The 18026-nt window shown below is 41.9% G+C and overlaps 1 protein-coding gene across 7 annotated transcripts in view; it reads right to left on the reverse strand.

The window, feature by feature from the left end:
* Nucleotides 1-18026, reverse strand: part of CTNND2 (catenin delta 2) — a 690230-nt gene that overhangs the window by 431114 nt on the left and 241090 nt on the right. The window contains exon 1 of one of the 7 annotated variants that reach the window (XM_087760904.1): nucleotides 6080-6127. The exons of the other annotated variants lie outside the window; for them this stretch is intronic. The gene's annotated coding sequence lies outside the window, so the exon portion shown is untranslated. Of the gene's footprint in view, nucleotides 1-6079; nucleotides 6128-18026 lie in introns of those variants that run through there. 7 annotated transcript variants of the gene reach the window in all.

The raw sequence follows: 18026 nt of genomic DNA on the forward strand, positions 1-18026 counted from the left end.
ATTTATCTGAATCAAGCTAATCGGGACATCAAAATTAAAAACAAATTCCTACCCACTGATTATGCAAATCTGTTGTCAAGACAATTGCAGAATGAAGAACTGCAGAAACTACATTGCAACATCAAAATTAATTTAAGTAATGCCACGTCCAGTGCAGCTTCATGGCCCATGCAACAAAGGGCGATGATGCCAAAGCAAGTGCACGTGCAAAGGCACTGCAAAGTGAAGTGACCAGTCTGGAAGTCCTTAGCACTTAGCACCATAAAGGGTGTGGGAGGGGGAACCCAACAGAAAGATCAGAGAGAATGATGAGACTAATCTAGAGAAATCACTCAAGAGAGCAGCTTGGAAAGGGAGGAACTTCATGAAAACTTGATCAAACTGTTTTGAAGTGGTAAAAGGAGTCTGTATCTGCTAGGGCCTGAAGCAATTTATGTTTAAAAGTGGTACTGGTCCACTACCATGAGGTTTTTGTAAAAAAATATTCATTATTCCATAGATGGCAATTGGATGCATTTGCTTTTTCAGTATGAGATTTATGTTTTATCGACCCTCTGCAGCCACCAAAACTTCAAGCTTTAAATAAGACTTGAGTCAGGTCATACGTTTCACAGTGGTCCAGAAGCTGAATAAGCTTGATGGAAATCTTCACACCCTACAGCCAGGTTATGAACTCCTGAGCTCAGGGCACACCAAGTAAGAGGGCATTCATTTATTTTTATGCTTTGTATTTGCTGGGTGGTCTGTACTGACACATTTGAATGTTGGGAGGAGTAAAACAGGTCGAAAGAAATTTGGCTGATATTCAGAGCTGATCTCACTTTACTCTGTCCTTTACAATCTTAAAGTAAGTCTTCAATCCTTTCACAGAGAGATGTGTATTGATGCTGAGCGAAAGATAGAACAAAATGAGTAGAGGTATTAAAAAGCAACTCATACAAAAAAAGAATATATCTAAATTTAGGCTGCACAGCCTTGCGGCTTTATTGAATTCCCAAGAATCTTAGGGTCATAACGTTAAAGAGGAAAAGTGTTTAGCTTTTGACTGTAAATATGCTATATAAAAACAAATCGGTGCACTGATGATCATTTCAGTCTTCAAATACAGACAAATAACAGCACTGAGGTAACGCTGGGAATCCCTGGTGAGATGAATAGAGAAAGCCTGATTACAGCTACACAAACAAATAAATCGTCTCCTGGATTGAAGTCTTCCATAGGAGTATCTTAGAAACCACAGAACTTCCTAAAGTACATAGGCTGTAGAAATGCACAACATTGGCTCTATCTTGTTGCAACCTATTAAACAAGAAAAACTGTACCTCAATTAATGTCACGAGTAGTATGTGTATATTGCTACGCACATCCTATGGCATCATGCATAATTCCATATACTGCAACTCTATAAACTCCAAGTAAATGCCATTACTTAGAGTGGTGTTGGCAACAAACTATTCTTAACCTATCGTACCGGACACACATGAGCAGCTAAAATTGGGGCACATACTTCCTGAGGAAAACAGCAAAACCTAGGGAAGTTTAACTTGGTGGAAATCTAGGGACAGCATCAGACACAAACCAGACCTGAGAGCCCATCCTGTAACTAGAAGGAAAACAGAAAGTCTTGATGCTTTCAAACAGGATAAAAACATCACTAGCAATGCCCCTATCCATCTGACACTGAATGTTGTTCAGAAGCTTCAAAACCAGGCTTTAGAATGTACTGTTCGATTCTTTCAGCTTCTCTAATTTCTCCATTGTTGGACCGTGTTTTCACTTGTACTGTTCTTATTCTTTTTCACTGGGTTGTTTCATTCTTCCCTTTCACTGGATAACATGGGGGTGAGGGAAAAAGCTCACAACAAGGTAACAATCAGATGAGCAGGGAGATGGCAAATTCAGAAACTCAGTGGTGGCTATGTTGTTGCAGGATCTTAATGAAGGCCAAAAGAAAAATTAAGATTAAAAAAAAAAAAAAAAAGACGACTTGAAAGTCTTGTTAATAGCTATGACTGCACCTATATGCAACTGCAAGGTTCCAGGTAACATCAACCTGAAGGAAGCAATTCATACTTTGGAGGGTAGGACTACCATTCAGAGGAACCTTGACAAGTTGGAGGAACAGGCAAACAAGTGTCATGAAGTTCAAGAGAGAAAAATGAAAAGCCCTGCATGGAGGAGGAAATCCTACGTAACAGTACAGCAGCTCCACAGAAAGGACCTGGGGGTCTGGTGGACAACAAGATGCGACTCAGCAGTGCATTCCTGTGGTGATGATGGCCAACCACTTATTTCACTGCACTGGCCAGAGAGGCACTAGCAGAACAAGGAAGTAACAATCCCCTTTTTTTTTGGTACTCCTGAAGCTGCATCTTGAGTAAAGTGACTGGTTTTGGGCTACCAGGACAAGAGACATGACAAGATTTGGAAGCAAGACCACCAGAGGGCCACAAAGATGGTTAGAAAATTGAAGCACATGTTGTATAAGAAGAAGCTGAAGGAATTTTAGTTGTTTAGCATGGAGAAGAGAAGGTCTAGGGAGGATTATAGTGAAGACATTACCAGGCTCTTGTCACAAAGTATACAGCAAACAGACAAAGGCAACAGTCACAAGCTGCAATGAGGTAAATTCTGACTGGATATAAGGAAAAAAACCCACAAACAAACAAACAAACAAAAAAAACCCAACCCCAAAACCAAACAACACAGCAAGGATGGTTAAACACTGGAACAGATTTCCTGGGGAGGTTGTAGAATTTCCATTCTTGGAGATTTTGGAAGTCAACTGCACATCTGATCTAATGTCGAAGCTAGACATGCTTGGAGTAGACCTCCAGAGGCCTCTTTTAGCCTAGTTTTTCCAGGATCCTAGAACTGACAAGTTCTGGAAATTTTTCCAAGGTTTTATGCCAATCTGTGTTATGGATTAGAAATCAGTGGCTATCAAACTCTCTTATCATCATCATACTTACATAAAGACACATTTGACTTGAGGTAGGTGCTAGTATTTTATCAGCCTGAACCTGTATTTCTGTAGCCTATTCCCTCGCCTGATCTGACGCTTTTAGCAATCCCATGCTTCTTTACAAGAGATTAGCATGGCATCAGGGCTATTATGCATATGGATTATTTATGGGGTAAAGAACTAGTTTGGCTGATTATGGTGTTTAAAAATAAACTCTTCCTTCTTTTTCATGTGAGATAACTTCAAAGAAGTCCCTTTCATGCCTCTAACAACCTTTATAGCAATCAGATCCTATTTTATTTTCTGTTTTTAGGACCCCAATACAAATGAGGTCACAATTGCACTCAGTTGCATGTTTCAGCTCTCCAGGCACACTGCCCTGTTCTTCTGTGAGTTACAGGCAAGCCTTGCTCTCTGAAGGCACGCTGCCCGATTGCCTGGACTTCTGTTCCTAGGGAAATTGCATTATTTCTTCTCCAGCACAATCACCAAAGTTATTCAAATCATCTCCATTTTTCTGTTACAAATTGCCTGGTCCTTTTTTATCCTATTTTTTCTTCTCTCTGTTTTGTATTCAGCTTTACTCTTTTAGCTCACTCCTTTCTTCTCCTTCTCACTAGTTTTTGCATCCCTTGCCAACACTCCCAATGGTTTATCACCCACCATGATTGCTGTGCTATTCCACTTCCTCCCATGCACACTACTTCAGTCCCCAAAGTAATAAAGTGTAAGTAAAAACCTTGGAGTGTTAGGACAGGATTAGAACTACTAAGAGCTTTCTAATCTCATACTTTTGCTTTTCCACCCTCTGCAGCAGCAATTTAAGGAGGATGTAAGAAAAATTGACTTTATAACTCACTAGCTTTGACTTGCTTTAGGGTTTATTGTTATTAATTGTAAAGCTCAATGTGGGAGCAAAACAAAACCTCAGAGATGGTGGGTCTTCTCCAAGAAGAGTGAGAGAAACAGAGCTGGAGTTTAGTAACGGACCCTGACTCTTCAGTGTTACACTGGCCCGACCTCGCAATTCTCATTTACTTCTCAGTTGTCCAGGCACAAAGATTTACTACAACTAAGTGGAAAAGAAAAGGGTGGTTCCATTTACTGTAGCAGTTTTTGGAGCCTGACTTTGCATGTTCAGCAAATCTAATATATCAGAGAAAACTGTGGACTGATGCCTTCTACCTTGATTTTCCAATACGTATCTGTAGGCTAATTTTGTTCTGAAAAGAGCAACACAGTCCTGTTGCAGCTGGAAGATGCTTTATTATGATGTAAAAAATATTTGCATGGCTTAGAGACGCGAAAAGCTAAGAAGTGGAACAACGTGGTTTCAAAAAGTGAAACCTCTAAAAATGCTCTAGACATTGAAGCACTAAGAAAACCTTTATTTCATTCTGACAACATACTCGGCTTCCAGCCTCCCGTTCTTCTCTGATCTGATCTGTGGTCTGATGGGCATTATGCCAAGATGCTAGCAATAGCTACAGAGGTGTCAGTACACACACCAACATATGTGGGTACCAACAACACACAACACTTTTTGTGCAGTCTGTCTACATGTTTAGAGATCTGAGGTCTTCTCCAGCATTTTATTCATGGGGTTCTCCAGTTCCCTATTTATACATCTCTAAACTAGTTCTCCCTTCCAGAGTTTTGAAGATACACGTCATCCTAGGCATTGCGTACAGATGGAGAGCCAGCGTTACAAATCATTAGCTTTACACTTGTCCAGAATGGTCTAAGAGATTAGAGACATCTAGTCCCTTCTTCTTTTCCTGCTTCCATGGGAGAAATTATTCTGGTGAACAAAAATTTTCTCTTTTGATTTTCTTGCCTTGTAAGAGACTGATTTCTCCATCTATACATAGACTGTCAGTGCAGAATATCCAAGAACAGACTCCATAATTTGCAATTATCCTTGAATCTCTGAATTAATTAGGATACTAGATCTGAGTATTGCCATGAGTAGCTATTAAAGAGCTAGTCATTAGCATGTTAGTAAGGGATTCAAAAGTTATCTAACAAAGCAAGACGGGCTTATTTTTTTAGGGCAACCTACTGCATGCAAATTAATACCTACAGGATTTTGTTTTTTCTTGTCTTACAACTCGCAACATAGAAGCTTGATTTTCTGCATACTTGCAAGACTCAGTTTGCTACACTAATTGAATGTGGATGGACTTTCAACTAAATAGAGGATTACAAAGAAACTGCAAGGAAATTCAGCACCGATACAGGGATCTTCATAAACAAAAAATCCTAGTATTCCAGCAGACAGTACATTGATTAGTCAAATAATTCACTTATTTCTACTACTATTAAGTATTAAGGCAAAAAACAGGCTTTCAAACAGCACGGGCTAAAAAATTTGAACTGAAGGACTGCAAACCCTCGAGATTTGCACATTTTCTGTCACAGATGATTCTGTGGCAGTAGCAGTTAACTTTAATAGCCCAAACTACGCTTTTGAATCTTTCCTCTTTTATTACATCTTTTATTACACAGAAGAGAAGTAGTAAAATAATTAGGCAATTCATTCTTTTTCTGGCTACCCTGCAGAAATACCACAGATTCAGGAAATTCCCCAAGAGATTCATATTGTTCCTTTTGAAAGAGAAAAGCAATTAGTAATGAAAATGTTAGTTTTAAGAAGTATCATTATGATCTTATTCTCCTAATTTCTGGTATGAATAGCTCATCTTTTGAACAAAGTAAAAAGGTTTTCATGATGAAATTACAGTCTAAAAATTACCTGTTTGAAAACAAATAGGTAAGGAACACGCAGTTCAGGATAACATTTGTAGTATGGACAAAGATAGGGAAAGAGCTTAGGATCAAATTAAGTAAACTCTCATTGACTAGAAAGAACTTGTATGGGTTGACATATGGGTTGACACAGTATGGAGCTGGCAGTACTGGCTGTCCATCAAGACAGAAACATATTCCGAATGGAGGGTACAAAATATGATAGTTCTGGGAGTCTTCAATTACCCCTGTAGTTTGTACAGTCCAAAAAAAAAGGCGACAGAAAAACATGGCGCACAGACTGAATTTTGGATATTAACACAGACAGCTGCTTAGGATGCCGACAGGAAAAGATGTCATTCTTACCTTGGTCTCAGGTAATGCACAAAAGACAGTGTGACAAAAGACAGGCGAGAAGCCACTCTTTAAGCGATCATTCTGTGCTCAGATCCAATATTCCTACAGAAGGCAGAAAATCTGCCAGTTATGACCCACATAAAAAGAGAAAATATGTAACAAAAAATCAAAAAGTTTGTTTAAAGCTAAGAATTAAGTCCTCATGGGCAGCATGGAAATGACTTAATGCCCCCATATTGGAAGCACAGAGCCAAGGCAGCATGTCAAGAAAAGCTTAAGACGTAACAAAAAGAAGTTAGCACCATTAAATAGGAGGGCAAAGGAAGTCATTAGGAACAAAAACGCTCTTTCTGAAAGCTGAAATCATCTTCAAATGAAGAAAATAAAGGACCATAAATGCTGACAGGTTAAATATAAAAACACAAGACAGCACAATATGGTCCTAAGGGACAAATAGCCAAAGGCATCAAAGCAAACAACAAATCTTTCTTCGAATGCATCAGGAGCAAGAAGCTGCCTGGAGAGTCTGTAGAGCCACTGGGTAATCAGGATATAAAAGGGTTCACTGAAGAGAAACTAAATGAATCCTTCAGGAAGGTTTTTGCTATTTCATGGGAAATTCCAATGCTAAGAACTCACTGAGGGAGTCTTATCAGAGGATCTGCCTGAAATCGAAGTGACTGTGGAATAGGTCATGGAACAAACTGACAAAACGAACAGGAACAAATTGGAAGATCAGATGGTATTCACTCAAGAGTTCTGAAGAAACTAAAAAATACATAGCTTAAAACAGATGTAGCACCTGAGAACTGAAAGACATCGAATGTAATGCCAGTTTCCAGGGAGATCTACAAGACTACCGAGCAGCAAGCCAGACAGTCATATCAGGCAAGTTAGTGGAGCCTGTAACATGGATTAGTGGACACTGACATAAACATGAACTACTTATCCAGACAGTTTCTGTATGGATAAGTACTTTCTTAAATAAGAGGTCAAGACTAGAAACAAGTGGTAAATTCTCATAGTTGAAGGTGTTCACGAGTGACGTTCTGGGCCTGTGTTCCATACTGTTCAATACATATTTTATAAACGACTTGAAACAAGGAGTGCACAACAGGGTGACCAAGTTTGGCAACAATACAAAATTCTGCAGGACAGTAAGGCTGAAGGGCGACAACAGAGAATTTTAGAAGGATGTTTTCACAGCCTGAAAAAGCAGGACACAAAGTGGGAGATGAAATTCCCTGTAGATAAGCAGAAGGTGATCCTCGTGGAGCAAAACCGATCCTAACTTCACATGCCCTTCAACTGCCTGGAAATGCTTCCATGAGTTGCATACTTTCTCCCAGAAACACAAGGGTGACTGGTCTGTAGTTTCCTCGATCTACCTTTCTGCTCTTTTTGTAGATGGCTGTAATATTTGTTCTTTTCCAGATATATGGGATTTCCCCTTACTTCCATCACCCTTCAAAGATGTTAAGGAGTAGTTTTGTGATGTATCAGCCAACTCTCTCAGCACCCTCAGTTGCATCCTATCAGGTCACACAGGAGTTGTACCTGTCCAGTTTGTACAGATGGTCCCTCACTTGACCCTCCACTACTATCAGTGGTTTGCCATTTGCTTTGTCGTTGCTTCTTGACATAGAGTTTTGGGGCCTGACATTACCTGTGAAGACAGGCTGAGTGCCTCAGCCTTTCCTGTGCCACTTTTTATGAACTTGCTGGCCCTGTTCAGCAACAGGCCTATATCTTTCTTGTACTTCTGCTTCCTACTAACATACCTGCAGAAACTTTTATGTTATTCTTCTTATCTCTTGCTAGTTTGAGCTCCAGCTGAGCTTTTGCCTTCCTAATTGCATTTCTACACACTGAAGCAGTATTTCTACATGTCTCTTTGGGACTTTGCCCCCTTTTGCACTGCTCTAGCGCTCCTTTTTTCATTTGAGCTCTCTTAGTAGCTCAGTGTTTTTCCAACTGATTTCTTTTTACGCCTTCTCCTTTTCCTGCTCAGAGGGACAGACTGCTCTTGTGCTTCAAGAAGCAGCTGTATTGGGAAATCTCCCAAAATTCCTGAGCTTCTTTTCCCTCCAAGACAGGCTCCCATTGGATCCCTCCTAACAGTTCCCTGAGTGAGCTGAAATCTGCTCTTCTGAAGTCCAGGTCTTTATTTTATCACGTGTTCTCCACAAGCCCCTTAGCCTCTAGACTCCTACAGTCGCTGCAGCCAGCACTGCTGTTGACGTTCATTATCTTCAAACATGTCTTTATTAGTAAGCATTCAGTCCCAAAGAGCACGGTTCCTATTTGGCCCATCCACAGACCACACTAGGAAGCTGTCCTCAATGCACCCTGGAAATCTCCCAGGTTGCTTATGCACCACTGTGTTCCTTTCCCAGTAAATATCAAGATGGTTGAACTCCCTTTTGAGAATGAGGGCCTGCAGGCCTGAGCCCTCTTGGAAGTGAATGGAGAAGGCTTCATCCACCTCTTCTTTCTGATCCAGGTCTGTAGCAGACACCATGAAGTCTCTCTCAGTGGCTCTGATTTTGACCTAAAAGCACTCCACAGACCACAGCTGACCTCTGTTTATTAGAACTGTTCTTTTACACAGAGCACAACCCTTTCTTCTCTTCTACCCATCTTCTACACTTTCTGTCTTTTCTTATGGTCTTAACTGCCCATTGCAGGACTCCAGACACGTGAGCTCTCCCACTGAGTTACTGTAATCCCAATGACACCGTAACTCTGCGACTGTACAAGGAACTCCATTTCTTCTGTTTTCTTCCCCAGAGCGTCAGGGTTGGTGCACAGGCACTTGAGATGATGTGCCATCTGCTCCTTGTCTCTGAGGGGAGTGCGGTAGCCTCCCCTACGGCTCTGCTCCGCACATGCTTTCACCTTGTCCCCTCCAGCCTGGATTGTCTCCACTCTACCTTAACCCTCATTTAATGTTCTCTTCATTGTTCCCCAGTCTATTGGCAAAGACATCCCTGCACTTCTTTGAAAAGTGCATCTCTTCGCTCGGCAGATCATGGTCCCTTGATCATGGAAGGAGAAAGACTGTCAGTGACACCAGCTACGCAGCTAGGTGTTGACTTAAATTATATGCCTGCTTCTGCCTGCACCCTTCCCTGGCAAGACTGAGGAGAAAACAACCTGAGCACCTGTCTCCTTTACTTTATCCCCAAAGACTCTGCAGTCCTGGTTAATTTTTTTCCAGATCACACTATGCAGTATCACTGGTGCCCACATGGAAGAGCAGCAAGTCCTTGGACTTGATGAGTAGTGGTTGTCTATCTGTGCAGGATTTGGGCTGTATTTTGACTCCAGGCAAGCAGCAAACTTCACATGACTTTGTGTCAGGTCAGCAGATGCACACCCTCAGTTTACCACAGAAGAGAGTCTCCTGCTGTTAATACTCAGTACTTCTTTTCCCTGACAAGTCAGACCTGTTGAGCTGTTGGCCTGGTTGTCTCTTCCAGGGTAATGTGTTCATCCTTCCAGTCTATTCCCAGGACTCCATATCTGTTCTTCAGCTGAATTCTTCCAGATGAGGTGAGAGCTGCTGTCTTGTTGCTGCAAGTCACAAGCTTCCAGGGTGCTTTGTTCTGTGCATTGCTATTCCTTCCCTGTTTAAGCTTGCTTCTGGTCCTCTCTTGTCTGCACACCAAGGCCTTGGCCCTTGCCCCTGCAGCATCGCTGCTTGACATCCTATTAGTTTCCTGGGCTGCCACAGGAGTGTCATGTCACTATCACCTGAATGCCAGCTTTCCTACCAAGAGACAAGCACCAACTGTCTTATGCCACTGAATAAATTCATGGTGTGCTAGCATCTTGAAAATTGCGTGAAGTTCCGCTCTTCCCATGTCTGAAATGATGTGGCAGAACTGAAAAGATAGAAAAAAGAGCTACACGGATAATTAAAGATATAGAATGGATTCTGTACAAGGAACAATGAAATTGAGAATATTCAATCTGGAAAAGAGACAGCTTAGGGAGGACATGGCAGAGGTCTACAAAACCCCACGTGGCATATTCACTAGCTCTTCCAAAAGAAGAAGTAGGACATATCAAATGAAGCAAATAAGAGCCAGACTTGAAAACAGATGAAAGAAGATGGTTCTTTATGTAACAGGCATGCTTTTGATGGTTACTAAGCACATCATAACTTCATTGGCTTGTGGAAATCTGAAAACAGGTGGCTTTTGAGTATTAGGTAACAGTATCATATATTCTTGCCCTGATCTTACTCTTCCTTCAGCGTCTACTTATGGTCATCAGTGGAGACAAGCTGTCCAATCAACAATGGCCATTCTCATTAGTGAAACATACGTTTATTGCCACAAAACAGAAACCAGAAAGCATAATGAATCAGGTTTTTTATATAAAAACAGATTTTCATCTATAAAACATCCAGATCGGGGATCTAGGCCATTCTTCCAATAAAACACAAAATATATTTGCTATTGAGTCCTCAAATAAACAAACAAAAAGACTCCCAGACTTGCACTACTCATTCTAAGTAGAACAGTAAATGGAACAAAAGAATTAAATATACTGGACTGGATTTGTGGTTAAGGCTCCGGAGTTCAAACACACAATCAATGCTTGCTGCACTCCAGAATTACCAAGCCTCACTAAAATAATGGTGCTGCTTCCACAATTGCAGGACAGATTTCAGTTCAAAGACTAGTCAGTTGCCACCAAAACACTGTTCAGGAAACTCTCATTACATTAAAATGGACAGCAGCATCTCTACAGGGATGTTCCTTACAGGAGGGATATCAGAGTTACTGCTATGATACAACTATAAAATAAGAGAGCCATAGGAATCATTGTTACTTTCATTGGATCAGGGGAAAGAATAAAGAGAGAAAAAAAAAGAGAGAGAGCAAAAATAATGAATGAATCAACTTGTTCCAGAACTGCAATCAGGATATTTCATTGACATTACTGTGGAAGTCATCTGAAATTCAAGCCTTTATTACAGCAAAACACAGCAAAACTGTATCTATCCCCGTGTGATGAACGCAGGAACCTTCTAGCAGTGTTGAAAACCCCAACGATTTCCTCCAAGACCGGGCACATACAATGCACATCACTAAAGCCCCCGACCCCGAGTACAGAACGAGCAGGTAGGAGTTACAACTCCCTTTTCAGAACAGAACGGTTCGTGATATCACAGTATTGAAAAGGAAAGGCAAAGCAAATAAAAACAAGCCAGCACATACTGCATTTTAGATTTAGTGCTTTAAGCAAATTTAATAGCAGAAAGGGGGTTCGAATTGATTTCCAGACATGGTTCCTGAGCTGTGGTTTAGAGCCCTATCTGTTCTCGCCCCCGGTCCCCCATCTTAAATCCGACATCTTTCCCCGCAGTGGGAACTTGGACTGGGTAAAATGCAGGCTCTCTCCTCCCCACACCTGGCAGCAGCTGAATGCCACACACATTCCCGCTTCCGCAACTGCAGGCACTGTTTCCATGGCAGCACCAGGAAAACCACTCCAAACTGGTCAGGGAGGGAGGCAAGGAGAACGGCAGGCCCCAGCAAAGCTCCCTCTCACCTCCCTGGACAAGGCACTCTGAGAAATCAGGGGCGGGAGCGATGCTGGCCACGCAGCCTGGGAGGGATCGAAGGCACAGGCAGCATCACGCAGCGTGGAAACCTCCCTTTGTGTCTGATGAGAGCTGCCGTGGTTCAAACACGCACGACACGGCGGTTCGAGTGCCCAGTTGTGCAGGTAAGTGGAAGGAGATCTGTGACAGCCGGCAAGCACTTGGCTCTCCTCCCTTCCCAGGTCCTGCAATTCTATAGCAGATGTATTTCTGGCTGCTCCCTGGTTAAGGGTAAGTAGAGGTGTGCCCTTGCCATGAATTGAAGCAGCACAAGTGGATCTCATTTTTACTTCACAGATCACCAACGCCAAACCTGTGGTACTGTCCTGGTTTCGGCTGGGATAGAGTTAATTTTCTTCCTAATAGCTGGCATAGTGCTGTGTTTTGGATTTAGGATGAGAATAATGTTGATAACACACTGATGGTTCAGTTGTTGCTAAGTAGTGCTCACACTGGTCAAGGACTTCACAGAACCATAGAATCGCTAAGGTTGGAAAAGACCCTTAAGATCATCGAGTCCAACTGTTAACCTATCACTGCCAAGTCCATCACTATACCATGTCCTCGAGCACCACATCTATCCGTTCTTTAAATACCTCTAGGGATGGAGACTCAACCACTTTTCAGCTTCCCACGCTCTGCCCGGTGCACAAGAAGCTGGGAGGGAGCACAGCCAGGACAGCTGACCCAGACCGGCCGAAGGGCTATGCCGTACTGTATGGCGTCACGCTCAGTGTATAAACTGGGAGAGTTGGCCGGGGACACAGCAACTGCTACTCAGGGACGTGCTGGGCATTGGTCAGTGGGTGGTGAGCAATTGCACTGTGCATCACTTGTTTTGTATATGCTGTTATCATTATTATTATTTCCTCTTCCTCTGCTGTCCTATTAAACTGTCTTTACCTCAACCCACAGGTTTTACTTTTCTTTTTCCTATTCTCTCCCTCGTCCCACTGAGGCAGGGGAGGGTAAGCGAGCAGCTGCGTGGTGCTTAGTTGCAACTGGGGTTAAACCACAACAGGTACCAAAGTCTTAACTGGATTTTTCAGCATCTCAGGACCGTGTACATGTTGGGATTATTTTGTCAAAGCCATACGATTTGCACAGCTGAATGTCTCAGAGACAGAAATAAGACGAAATGTGAACGATCTTGGCTAGCTTGAAATAATGAGAATCTAGAACTGCAGTCTATGCTTGCACAACATATCAAAGACGCAAGATTACTCTGGCCACTTCCAAACCCCAACCGGCTCACAAACCACACGCAATGTATCAGCACCACACATAGGCCCTAACCATACACGGCAGGCATCTTTACTGGATCACAGAAGGGTTGAGGTTGAAAGGGACCTCTGGAGGTCATCTGGTCCAACCCCCTCCTCAGGCAGGACTACCTAGAGTAGGCTGCCCAGGACCATGTCCAGGCAGCTTTTGAATATCCTTCACAACCTCCCTGGGCAACCTGTGCCAGTGCTTGGTCACCCTCACAGTGAAAAAAGTGTTTCCTGATGTTCAGAGGGATCCTCCTGTGTTTCAGCTTGTGCCCATTGCCTCTGGGCCTGCCCCGGGCACCACTGAAAAGAGCCTGGCTCCCTCTTCTTTGCACCCTCCCTTCAGGTATTTATACACATTGATGAGATCCCCCCTCAGCTCAGCCTTCTCTTCTCCAGGCTGAACAGTCCCAGCTCTCTCAGCCTTTCCTCATAGGAGAGATGTTCCAGTACCTTCACCATCTTAGTGGCCCTTTGCTGGACACCGTCCAATATGTCCCTGTCTGTCTTGAACTGAGAAGCCCAGAACTGGACCCAGTGGCTCCAGATGTGGCCTCACCAGTGCTGAGCAGAGGGGAAGGATCACCTCCCTCAGCCTGCTGATAACACTCCTCCTAAGGCAGCCCAGGATACTGGTGGCCGCCTTTGCCACAAGAGCACATGCTGGCTCATGTTCAACTTGGTGCTCACCGGGACCCCCAGGTCCTTTTCTGCAAAGCTGCTTGCCAGCTGGGTGGCCTCCAGCACGTGTATTAATGGTGCATGGGATCAAGGGGCATAGCCCTGTCTGCAACTAGCATTACCAAGGTTACTGAGGCAAACACGTCACCCCAGAAGCAGAAAAATTTGACTAGACAGTTGCCATGCACACAGTACTAGGTAACTTTCTGCACCATTAAAATTACTCTCCCTCCCAGAACACCTTCTGCAGTAAAAGACAGAATTTCTATGAGTTTTCCCATTCTGACCAGTGTGAGAGGTATAACTTTTTCCTTGTGTGCCTGAGGGCTAGGAATGGATGGGATGTCCAATTATATGAAAAGTTATATGGGAGGATATTATTTTATTTTCTGAGTTGATCATGGATGGTCCATCTTGTCTTATCTTGCAAGGCTCATTCCTCTCTGTTCACGGACACTCTCCAATTTCAATAATAGCCTGCCCCATGCAAAACACTAACTTTCCCTACTCCACCTGAGAAGCTACATTGGATATAGTCCTGAGAAGCCTCTTTGCTGAATAAGCCTGGCTCCTTTGATTCAGACCCTTTCGAGGGGAGTCTCAGCAGCCTGGAATACACAAGTATCAGCAACATTTGCAATGCTAAACTGTAAGAACAGAAGAAAGACTACTTAATTTTCTGGGCCTGTTCTGTTGTCTGTTCCTTGCGTATTTTAGATTATCCAACTACCTGACAAGCAAAACATGACATCAAACAGATTACTTAGCAAGTGTGGGAAATTTATAAAGTAATTTCCTCTTTGGCTTAAAAACGAAGAATACATATTTAGTGTACCGAAGTCAGGATTTTAAGCCAAATTTCACTTCTGCTGAAGCTTTCTTATTGTGTTACTTCCCCATTCCTAAACCTTGATTTCTACTTGGTAAAGACTGATTTTTCATATTACGTGGCTGGCAAAATGTGTATCATTTCCAAAAGCAAAGTCACTGGAATTAGAATGAAAGAAATAATTTAATGGGATGCACCGACTGTAGTCACCCTACCCTACTTCATTTCCTCGAACAAGAGACTGCATTGACCGAGAGAGACATTTCTCTGGCTCATGTCCACTGTGGAGCAAAGTCAGAAAGAGAGAGACAGAAAAAAAGAAATACAGCATTCCCTCCCTTGAATACATTCATGAAAAGTGGGCAGAGACCTTGCAACAATGTTTGGGATGTCTTTGACAGCATCATCAGAATATAAAGTGTCTCTAACCACTTTCCACATCTTTTTTTGGAAGAGCAAACCCCTCCACAACAGTGTAATATCATATAGAGAGAAGGATTTTGAAAATTTAACCCTTAGAAATCAGCTCCTTTCCCTTTAAGTAGCTTCGTATCTCGACACTGCAAACAGTTTCTATCTTTTGTTCTTCCAGTTCATGTTCGACACAGGAGAGGAGTAGGGAGCTTTTTCAGATTCAGTACTACCATAAGCATAAGGTACAGTCTCTACAGCCAAGAGGCAGTCTGGAAAACCAACCCTAATTCTGTTACGAAGTTTGGCAGCTCCGTTATTGTCAGGGCTGGACAGAGGGGAGCATAACCTCCTGGAGGTGTGCTGAAGTGGATACCAATTTTTTTAGGATTTTAGTTTCCTTTCCTGAATTTACAGAGCACATCTCTCAATCCAGTGAAAGAGGCTTTGTAACTGCTAGTGAGTTTACAGACAGTTTTTTGCACACCACTACTTTGAGCACATTTGGTACCACGCTCATCTGTCGGTTTCTCGGGAAGAGAGGATGCCAGGTATCTCCGCAGCAACCGAGTACACATGGCTCTGGATACAGGACTTTAGGCAAATAACTTGCAACTATGTTTTACCTAAAAAAATACTCTACAGCTAGAATCCTGCTAAAATGGAGACTACAGAGTTATTTACAGTGAAGCAAACTTAAGCCTGAGAAGCAGTCATGTGAGAAATAACACTGAAAATAATGGTTAGCATGACGAGAACTATGTGACCTAAATTATAATTTTCAGTATTTAGAAATGGGAAAGCTTTGGATAACTCAGATACCACAACACTGTAACTACTGAAAATGCTAACTTTTTAATGACAACCGCTGTATGCAAATGATCTAATTACAAACATCAACACACAATGCCTTGTTGAAAAATGGGGGGAAACGTTTCAAGCAGCTTAGGAAGAAGAAAAAAATTACACTTTGAAAATATTACTATGTATATGCAGTAATGAGGCCTCATAATAGATGCGGGACCTTATGTACTAAAATTTTGCTGTTTGATTCAGACGTTAATTTCATGCTGCATTAAATGAGTAACAGATAAAACCCCTTTTCTTTAAATGCTCACATCAGTTCCAAAATTACAGTTTGATACATTTTTTAATTAATCTTACAAAGCACTGAATCTAAATTTGCAAGCTGTGATGATTTAGAATTTTAGAGAGTTCTAGTAGTGGGAACGAAGAGAGACGGGAGCAGATAACAGACATGGATGCTCTATCCATATCTGCATACTGACAACAGGGCTTTCTGATTACAGGACAGCTGGATTCACCACCACTTTCATTTACACATAAATGCACCTGAAGAACAATGACCAATAATTTAACAATCTGACTAAATATTTTCAATAATTTTTGATGTATTTTAACATTCCATTGATCAAGTTTAGTCAACGTTCTATTTCAGTAATTTCAGAATTGACTATACTTCTGGCACACACAGTAGAAAACCAAAACTGAAAGTAAAACTCATTCAGTTAGATAAACCTAGGGGCACTGGTTTTTTAAGGCTGAAGTTTGAAAAGCGTGCAATTTATCTTCTTTCTGTCTGTGAAGCTCTGAAGTATCCAGTCGCACTGCAAGAATAACCCGCTATATGTCAAAACCACAAAGCCATTCATCCCACTGTAGACAAACCTAACACTCAAATATGTTTGGGAAGAAAGATTAAAAAAAAAGGTCAAAAAATCTGCAGCTAAGACACTGCAAAATATGGCCACTGCAACAGGTGGACTGTTTTGTAAGATTAGCAGCCTACCATAAAAATCCTTCTCTGTAATAGAGCAAACCACAACGCGACAGTAGATAAACTCCATTAGAGTGAATTTAAGTACATGTAACCATGTAGACAGAATAAGCCAAACATCTGCCCATGTTTTTTTCTTTACTTTGTTGATGTTGCTATCATCTGGACACATTATCCACATGTCCCCTGAAACCATGTATTGCAATTTCCATCAACTGGTATTACACCTGCTGATGAGGGCAGAACTGATCGACTATAGCTTCTCCTGCTGTTGAGCTCAGCCAACAAGCTGTTCGTGAATCCTGCAGATGTTTTGGTAAACTGGGCCAAACTGCTTTTTTTAAATCAGTTTTCAACCTAATTTAAACAAACAAACAAACTGTTTTTCAGTTATACTGTGCCTTACTGGTGTGCGTTTCAAAACTGCAACTGAGATCAGCGTGAGGTGAACGACAAAAATTGTAATGAACATTAATTCCATAATATATAAAAAAATATTGTGTCATGACAGAAGGGTGTCCTGAAGCAATAAGGACAGTGCTGGCAAACAATAATGACTGGGCTCCCATCCCCAGAAACACTTTCAATCCCTTCACAATGTACGGATTTCATTTTTCCAAATTCCCTTCCAAGATACACTGATTTTTAGATGGAATAGCATGGGTTTATTTTTAAATAAACCTATCCGCCATTCAGAAAAATCAATCAGAAAATGCAAAGTCCCTATGCTGACTGTCTCAAATCTGCATCTGATTTCCACCCCTCCCCCAGATAACCAAATGGCTAATTATTCTTTTAAAGCATTCCACGAACATTACAAATAAACGTTTAAAGGAAGGAAAGAGAGAAACTTGCACAAGTAGGTTGTTTAAGAGCTTGGAGAATGTGCTTATGTCCAAATCGGAATTCCACTGATTTTATGGACAGCATTTCTGTTTTTTAAGAGCCAGTATTAATTAAAACTTAGGTTCAGTCTGTTTCCTGTCATAGAAGTGTAAAAATCGGGCCACGACAAAAGGTTTAACCATAAAGCCTTTTAGAGTTTGTCCAAACAGATATCCAGAGTCTATCTGGAAGCCACAGCCAACCAGGCAGCTTCTTTGTCTGCTCTATCTTGCAGCCATGCCACAGCCATCCCTATTGTACAACTTCTTAACAGAAGGAAGTTATTTCCAGAAACCAGTGTCTGGACACCTTTCCTTTACAGTTATCCAAGCTCATTTCCATTATGAGGCAGTGTAACACTGATGCCAAAGAACTAAAAGTAAGAATAGGAAACAGTTAAGATTATTGCTGCCAGACTTTCCGAGTTGAAGCCATGCAGTAGCCCCATGATTTCTGAACACACC

This window comes from Nipponia nippon, unplaced genomic scaffold (genome assembly GCF_047370975.1).
Source record: "Nipponia nippon isolate SJK-2023a ecotype South Korea unplaced genomic scaffold, ASM4737097v1 scaffold_1, whole genome shotgun sequence".
NCBI classification, from domain to species: Eukaryota; Metazoa; Chordata; class Aves; order Pelecaniformes; family Threskiornithidae; genus Nipponia; species Nipponia nippon.